The sequence below is a fragment of the Ambystoma mexicanum genome, chromosome 1p, assembly GCF_040938575.1.
Source record: "Ambystoma mexicanum isolate Mex_15411 chromosome 1p, UKY_AmexF1_1, whole genome shotgun sequence".
Lineage (NCBI taxonomy): Eukaryota > Metazoa > Chordata > Amphibia > Caudata > Ambystomatidae > Ambystoma > Ambystoma mexicanum.
Genome location: NC_090921.1, coordinates 869622730 through 869630515, shown reverse-complemented (window position 1 = coordinate 869630515; position 7786 = coordinate 869622730).

Below are 7786 nucleotides of genomic sequence, written 5' to 3'. Positions count from 1 at the left end.
AGAAGGGATTTCCATCAAATGCAATATAGGGTGCCACACATTGATTTTCATGTTGAAAAAGACTTTATTTGAAGATATGTTTGCTTATTTTAAATTTGTAACTGTAATTTTGCACAAGGGACAATGTTAAAATGGACTATAAGGTAACCTGATTCAGCTAAACTTCCAAGAGGTTTCCCACACTGAGCTTCAAACACATTCCACACCTCCTCCCTAAACAAAGGAATCTTTTCTCCTGTGCTCTGCTGAGTATCTGACAGGCAAGTGTGAAAGGAATGAGAGGGGCACTCTGGCATTTGGCTCTGGGAGAGAGACAATGGAGTCCTTGAACTGAATGGAAATGCTAATTTGGGTGTGACTGACATCAACTGCCCTGGCAGGAAGACAAGCCATGTGACTCTCTGACTGTCATGATGCCTACCTCCAAGGAGCCAGGTCCGACCCAGCAACCCCAGAGGCAGGCATCATTTCCCCCAGGGGAGTGCCAGCGGGCCCAAGCTGGGGCCCTTTGGATGCAGTCCTGGCGCCTTAGGCGCCAGGCTCATGTTGGACCTCTGTCCTGGCGCCTTAGGCGCCAGGCTCATAAAGCTAGACATGTGTTCAAGTGTTTTAATGTGCACTTACCTGATGCAGACCATGCTGCCACATCCAGGCCCTCTTGAGGCCTGAATGGAACTACTTTACCTGTGGGACTACTTTCCACCCGGGTGTGGTCGGGGAAGGATACATACCTGATTGGAGGAAGGATACACACTTGGAACTTCTTCCAAAGCTATTTAAACCACACCCGATCAGCAACTCACGCTTCACGTTGTTCTGCTCCTCGCAGCTGGACGCTCACCGTGTCAGCTCCTGCATCTGGACTTCAGCCACGCCTGTCAGCATCCTGGGTCACCTGCAAAGGGAGACAAGAGACCTTACCAGCTAAATCTGCACCACGGAGACATCACACCGACGATCCTGAAAAGGAAGACATCATTTTTAAAAGCATTTCGTTACGATCGCTGCAGCGCTGCATTTCACTCAGCTTTCCTGGGTGCCTCCATCTTCAGCAGCGATCATCCGGATACACAGCCACTTCCCAGAGCCTAGAGAAAAAGACAAGAATAAGAGGTGAGAGAAGGAAGGAAATAAGACTTACCTGTTGGGTCATTCCCATTTCATTTCGGGTCTTGCCGCTTCCAGGCATTTTCCGGACCCCGGCCCCTAAAGGGAAAAAAGACAAAGACATTGAGTGGGCGTATGCAAAGACAGTTCCCGAGCGCTCATCCAGAACTAACCTGCCATTTACTGGAACTGGAACTGCACGTTTCACTTCGGGTCGGCGCCATATCTCCGGCATTCCGAACCCCGGCCCCTAAGGGGAAAAAAGACATAAGCATTAGCGCTTGCTGCAATAAGACAATGAACATTATTATTAAGCTTGGACTTTTGAACTTGCAACAGAACTTTTACAGAGCCTTACCTGAATAGTCAAGCTTACCTGAACTCCCATCAATCCTCAATCCAGTGAAGTAACTGGGTTTCAACACACCCCTGCATCTGAAGCAGGATGGAGAGCTCATCCTTCCTGACCCTAAGGTGAGACTTCACGGGGAATCGTGGAAGGGTATCGTGGAGGGTTGAAAGAGAGTGGGAGGCTTGAGCATATCTCAGTCAGTAGGTAATACTCCCTTTTCACGCACAGGGGAATATTCCTGCTAGTCGGAGAAGCCAGAGTAGAGGTCCCTTCCTGTCCATCTTCAGAGTCCTGCGCTTCACCATTGAAGAAGCATCAGCACTCGAAGCCAGACCTGCGCCTCCGTGGGAATCAGGTGAGCGTTACAGAACAAGAAGCCTACCCACAATTTCCCACCCAGGTGCTATGGAGACTTCCGAGACTGACCAGCTGGCCCAGCTTTTGGGGGAATTACGGGCAGAGGTGCACTCAGCCCGCCAGGAGACTAACGCTCTCAAAAGAGAACAGATCTTATCCAAGGAAAGAACAGATGACCTAGCCAAAAGGTTATTACAGGCCCAGGCAGGGCACACTCCTTTACCTAATTCCGGAGACATTTCCACATCAATGGGTTTGAGTAACCAGGTACAAATTAATCTACCTGGACACATGCCTTTGGCCCCGCCTGAATGTTTTGCAGGGGATCCCAAGAAATATGCCATCTTTATGAACCAATGTCGTTTACACTTTCTATGCAGACCCGGAGCCTTCCCTAACGACCAGACCAAGGTAGCCTTTATACTATCTTACCTCAGTGGCAGTGCTGCCGATTGGTCTATTCCATTGGTAAATCAGGATGATCCCATTCTCCAGAATTTTCAGGGCTTCCAGGCCGGCATGGAAAGATTGTTCGCTCGACACTCCCAAGGACAGGCCCTTGATAACGAACTGCTATCCTTACGACAAGGTAATCAGGATCTTCTGTCCTACATTGCCACCTTTAACAGACTGGTTGTGGAAACTGGATGGCCAGAAAGCAAAAGGATCACATTGTTTCATTGAGGCCTGCACAGAGAGCTTAAGGATGTTCTAGCTCAGATAGTAAACCCACCCAGGTCTGCGCAGACTACATTGACTTTGTGGTTCAACTTGATCACAGACTTCAAAATAGAAAAGCAGATCGGTTCAAGTATGAAAACCGAATACCGCTCAAAACCCACGCTAACTCCAAGAGTACCGACGTATCTGAACCTATGCAAATCGGTGGTGTTAAAGGACCATTAACGCAGAAAGAACGAGGGAGAAGGCGGCAAGTTCAACTTTGTCTGTATTGCGGGACTTCCGGTCACTTTCTTCAAAATTGTCCAGTTAAACCACTTAAGAAGGTGGTTGGAGCTACTGATAACGAATTAGTGACACCTGATTCGGGAAACGACCCAGCCCGACAAGCGTAGGGGTCCGCTTGCCGAGCTTGAAAACTAACTCTTTGACCTCGCATTTGTCATGCCAATGGTGCTTGTGGACCCAAAACAGCCTCAGCAGTTGCATGCTATAAAAGCATACATCGACAGTGGAGCTATTGGAAATTACATAGACCGTGAATTGGCTTCCAGGATTAAGCTTCCTCTCCGCCCGAAAGTAACCCAAGATGTCATTACTACAGTAGATGGAAACGAAATAGCCTCAGGGCCTGTAACGCATTCCACTGTTGAAGTGACACTGGTGGGTCAGGATGGACATCGGGAAGCAATCGTGTTTGATGTGATCAAGGCCACACAATTTCAAGTAATTCTTAAAACACATAATCCCAGAATTGACTGGCGAGCAAAGAAGATAAGTTTTCCTGATTGTGAACCAACTTGTTATCCAAGAAATCCAGCTATGGGTCTAGCCTCAGCAACTTCCACCCCTGTACAGCTACCGTCAGAATACCAAGAATTCCAAGACGTTTTTCAGAAAGAACAGGCTAACACGTTACCTCCCCATCGGTCTTATGATTGCCAAATCGATCTGGTACCCAATGCTCAACTAACTTGTAGTAGGATTTATGCTCTTACGGAACCTGAGAACCTGCATTTGCGTCAGTATTTAGATCAGTACCAAGCCAATGGTTTTATTCGCCCGTCCAAGTCTCCTGTCTCTTCAGCTCTGTTCTTCGTGCTGAAAAAAGAAGGCGACCTTAGAACGTGTATAGACTATCGCGCCCTAAATCAAATAACGATTAAGAATCGTTATCCTCTGCCCGTGATCCCTGAGTTTATCGACCAGGTGAAAGACGCTTGTGTGTACACCAAGTTAGATCTCCGAGGAGCTTATCACCTGGTGCGCATAAAAGAAGGCGACGAATGGAAGACTGCATTCCGCACCAAATTTGGGCTCTTCGAATATCAGGTGATGCCCTTCGGTTTGTGCAATGCACCTGCCGCCTTTCAGTACTTTATGAATGATGTTCTTCGGGAACTTATCAAATGTCTGTGTCATTGTTTACATTGACGACATCCTGGTGTACTCTTCTTCAGAATCTGATCACAGAAAACATGTTAGGGCAGTTCTTCAGAAACTGCACCAGCACAGACTATTTGCAAAACTCGAAAAATGCGTTTTTCATACCACAGAAGTTGAGTTTCTCGGATTCATCCTGACACCTCAAGGAGTTCGAATGGACTCGCGAAAGGTGGACGCCATCCTCAAATGGCCATCTCCAAGCTCGGTGAAGGGAGTTCAGAGCATGCTCGGCTTTGCCAATTTCTATCGAAGATTCATCCCGGAATTTTCCCGAACAGTCCAACCCATCACCGCTCTCCTAAAGAAAAACAAACGCTTCGAATGGACTCTTGAGGCCGAACAAGCCTTCCAGGACCTGAAAACCAAATTCACCTCTGCACCTGTATTGAAGCACCCGCACCCAGATCTCCCGTACATAGTGGAAACCGATGCATCCAGTTCGGCCATGGGAGCTGTCCTGTCGCAAAGAGACCCAAAAACTAACCAACTACACCCAGTGGCCTTTTGGTCCAGAAAATGTTCTCCTCCTGAAATCAACTATGCAATTACCGATAAAGAGTTACTGGCCATCAAATCTGCTTTCAAGGCTTGGCGTCACTACCTTCTCGGGGCAAGACACACCATCACCGTAATTACGGACCACAGAAACTTACAGTATTTAAAGACGGCCAAAGCTCAATCTTCACGACAACTCCGATGGGCTCTATTCTTTGCGGAATTTGATTTTGTAATTACCTATCGCCCTGGCTGCAAGAATGGAAAAGCAGATGCCTTATCCCGGATTGGCATGGAAGAACCTGATTCGAGCTTAGAACCTGTGCCCATCATACCTGAGCAAAGAATCTTAGGCTTAACTTTATTGCAAACTATTGAGGATATCCAAACGCAAGTAAAACAACTTCTAGACTCTTCAACCTTACTGGAATGGAGTCAAAAGGGTCCTCATTACACCGTTAAGGATGACTTACCCTACTTCCAGGAGCAGTTGTTTCTGCCAAGTAAAGAATTGCAAGAACTTGTTATTGCCCATCATCATGAATCTTTAATGGAAGGACACCCTGGTATCGCTAAAACGGAGGAAAAAATCAAACGCCACTTCTGGTGGCCTTCTTGGAGAAAAGACATAAAGTCTTTTGTACTGTCTTGTGGAATTTGCGCCCAAAACAAGGCTCAAAAGAAAAGACCAGCCGGCCTACTTCAACCCTTGGATATTCCACCGGCACCATGGCACACCCTGTCAATGGACTTTATAACAGACCTGCCTCCTTGTGCTGTTTACAACACAATCCTTGTAATTGTGGACCTATTCTCCAAAATGGCCCACTTTATCCCTTTAAAGGGTTTGCCTTCAGCTTCCACCTTGGCCAAGGAATTCCTGGAGAATATAGTTTGCATACATGGTTTCCCTTCCATATTAGTCTCGGATCGTGGAAGTCAATTTATCTCACATTTTTGGAAGAAGTGATGCCAACTAGCACAAATAGATGTGCGGTTATCCACCAGCCACCACCCCCAGACCGACGGACAAACCGAGAGAACCAATCAGACTCTCGAGCAATATCTTCGGTGCATGTTACACCAATCCGAGTTAAATTGGAAAGACATCCTTTGGATCGCAGAATATGCATACAACAATTCAGTGCATTCTGGAACCGGACAAACCCCCTTTTATACTTTGTATGGTCACCATCCTCGAACCTCTGACCTAGATCCACCTCTGACCCTGGAAATGCCCGCAGTAAATCATCTGCATTCCACAATAACCCGAGCCTTCAAAGAAGCTGCAACTCATTTACAGCAAGCCAAGAAAAAGTATAAAGAAAACGCTGATTTGCACCAAAGTAAAACTCCTCCTTACCAAGTAGGAGACCAGGTATGGCTAGCAACTAAACATTTACCCATCAAGGGCCCGCGAACCTTCAATCCCAGATTCATAGGACCTTATCCCATCAAAGCTATTATCAACCCAGTGGCCTTTAAATTGGATCTACCGCCCAACATGCGTATTCATCCAGTTTTTCATGCATCACTTTTGAAGCCAGTACAACCAGGAACCCGATTGTCCAAGCCTCCAGATCCAGTTCAAATTGAAGGGGAATTAGAATTCAAAGTTAAAGACATTTTAGACTCCAAGGTGGTAAAGTCGAAACTCGACTATCTTGTTGACTGGAAGGGATATGGACCTCAGGAGAGATCGTGGGAGCCTAGTAACCATGTCCACGCACCTCGATTAGTACAAAGGTTTCACCAGAGATTTCCGAACAAGCCCAAACCCCCGGAGGGAAGAACCTTGGGAGGGGCCTTGAGGGGGGTACTGTCATGATGCCTACCTCCAAGGAGCCAGGTCCGACCCAGCAACCCCAGAGGCAGGCATCATTTCCCCCAGGGGAGTGCCAGCGGGCCCAAGCTGGGGCCCTTTGGATGCAGTCCTGGCGCCTTAGGCGCCAGGCTCATGTTGGACCTCTGTCCTGGCGCCTTAGGCGCCAGGCTCATAAAGCTAGACATGTGTTCAAGTGTTTTAATGTGCACTTACCTGATGCAGACCATGCTGCCACATCCAGGCCCTCTTGAGGCCTGAATGGAACTACTTTACCTGTGGGACTACTTTCCACCCGGGTGTGGTTGGGGAAGGATACATACCTGATCGGAGGAAGGATACACACTTGGAACTTCTTCCAAAGCTATTTAAACCACACCCGATCAGAAACTCACGCTTCGCGTTGTTCTGCCCCTCGCAGCTGGACGCTCACCGTGTCAGCTCCTGCATCTGGACTTCAGCCACGCCTGTCAGCATCCTGGGTCACCTGCAAAGGGAGACAAGAGACCTTACCAGCTAAATCTGCACCACGGAGACATCACACCGACGATCCTGAAAAGGAAGACATCATTTTTAAAAGCATTTCGTTACGATCGCTGCAGCGCTGCATTTCACTCACCTTTCCTGGGTGCCTCCATCTTCAGCAGCGATCATCCGGATACACAGCCACTTCCCAGAGCCTAGAGAAAAAGACAAGAATAAGAGGTGAGAGAAGGAAGGAAATAAGACTTACCTGTTGGGTCATTCCCATTTCATTTCGGGTCTTGCCGCTTCCAGGCATTTTCCGGACCCCGGACCCTATGGGGAAAAAAGACAAAGACATTGAATGAGCGTATGCAAAGACAGTTCCCGAGCGCTCATCCAGAACTAACCTGCCATTTACTGGAACTGGAACTGCACCTTTCACTTCGGGTCGGCGCCATATCTCTGGCATTCCGAACCCCGGCCCCTAAGGGGAAAAAAGACATAAGCATTAGCGCTTGCTGCAATAAGACAATGAACATTATTATTAAGCTTGGACTTTTGAACTTGCAACAGAACTTTTAAAGAGCCTTACCTGAATAGTCAAGTTTACCTGAACTCCGATCAATCCTCAATCCAGTGAAGTAACTGGGTTTCAACGCGCCCCTGCATCTGAAGCAGGATGGAGAGCTCATCCTTCCTGACCCTAAGGTGAGACTTCACGGGGAATCGTGGAAGGGTATCGTGGAGCATTGAAAGAGAGTGGGAGGCTTGAGCATAACTCAGTCAGTAGTTAATACTCCCTTTTCACGCACAGGGGAATATTCCTGCGAGCCGGAGAAGCCAGAGTAGAGGGCCCTTCCTGTCCATCTTCAGAGTCCTGCGCTTCACCATTGAAGAAGCATCAGCACTCAAAGCCAGACCTGCGCCTCCGTGGGAATCAGGTGAGCGTTACACTGACTCAGCCAAGCTTTGGAGGCGGGCCAGACTGAAAATGTGGATTTGAAATTGGACTAAATATATATTTAAGGAAAAGACTCATAAAATATTGTACCGAACTGACC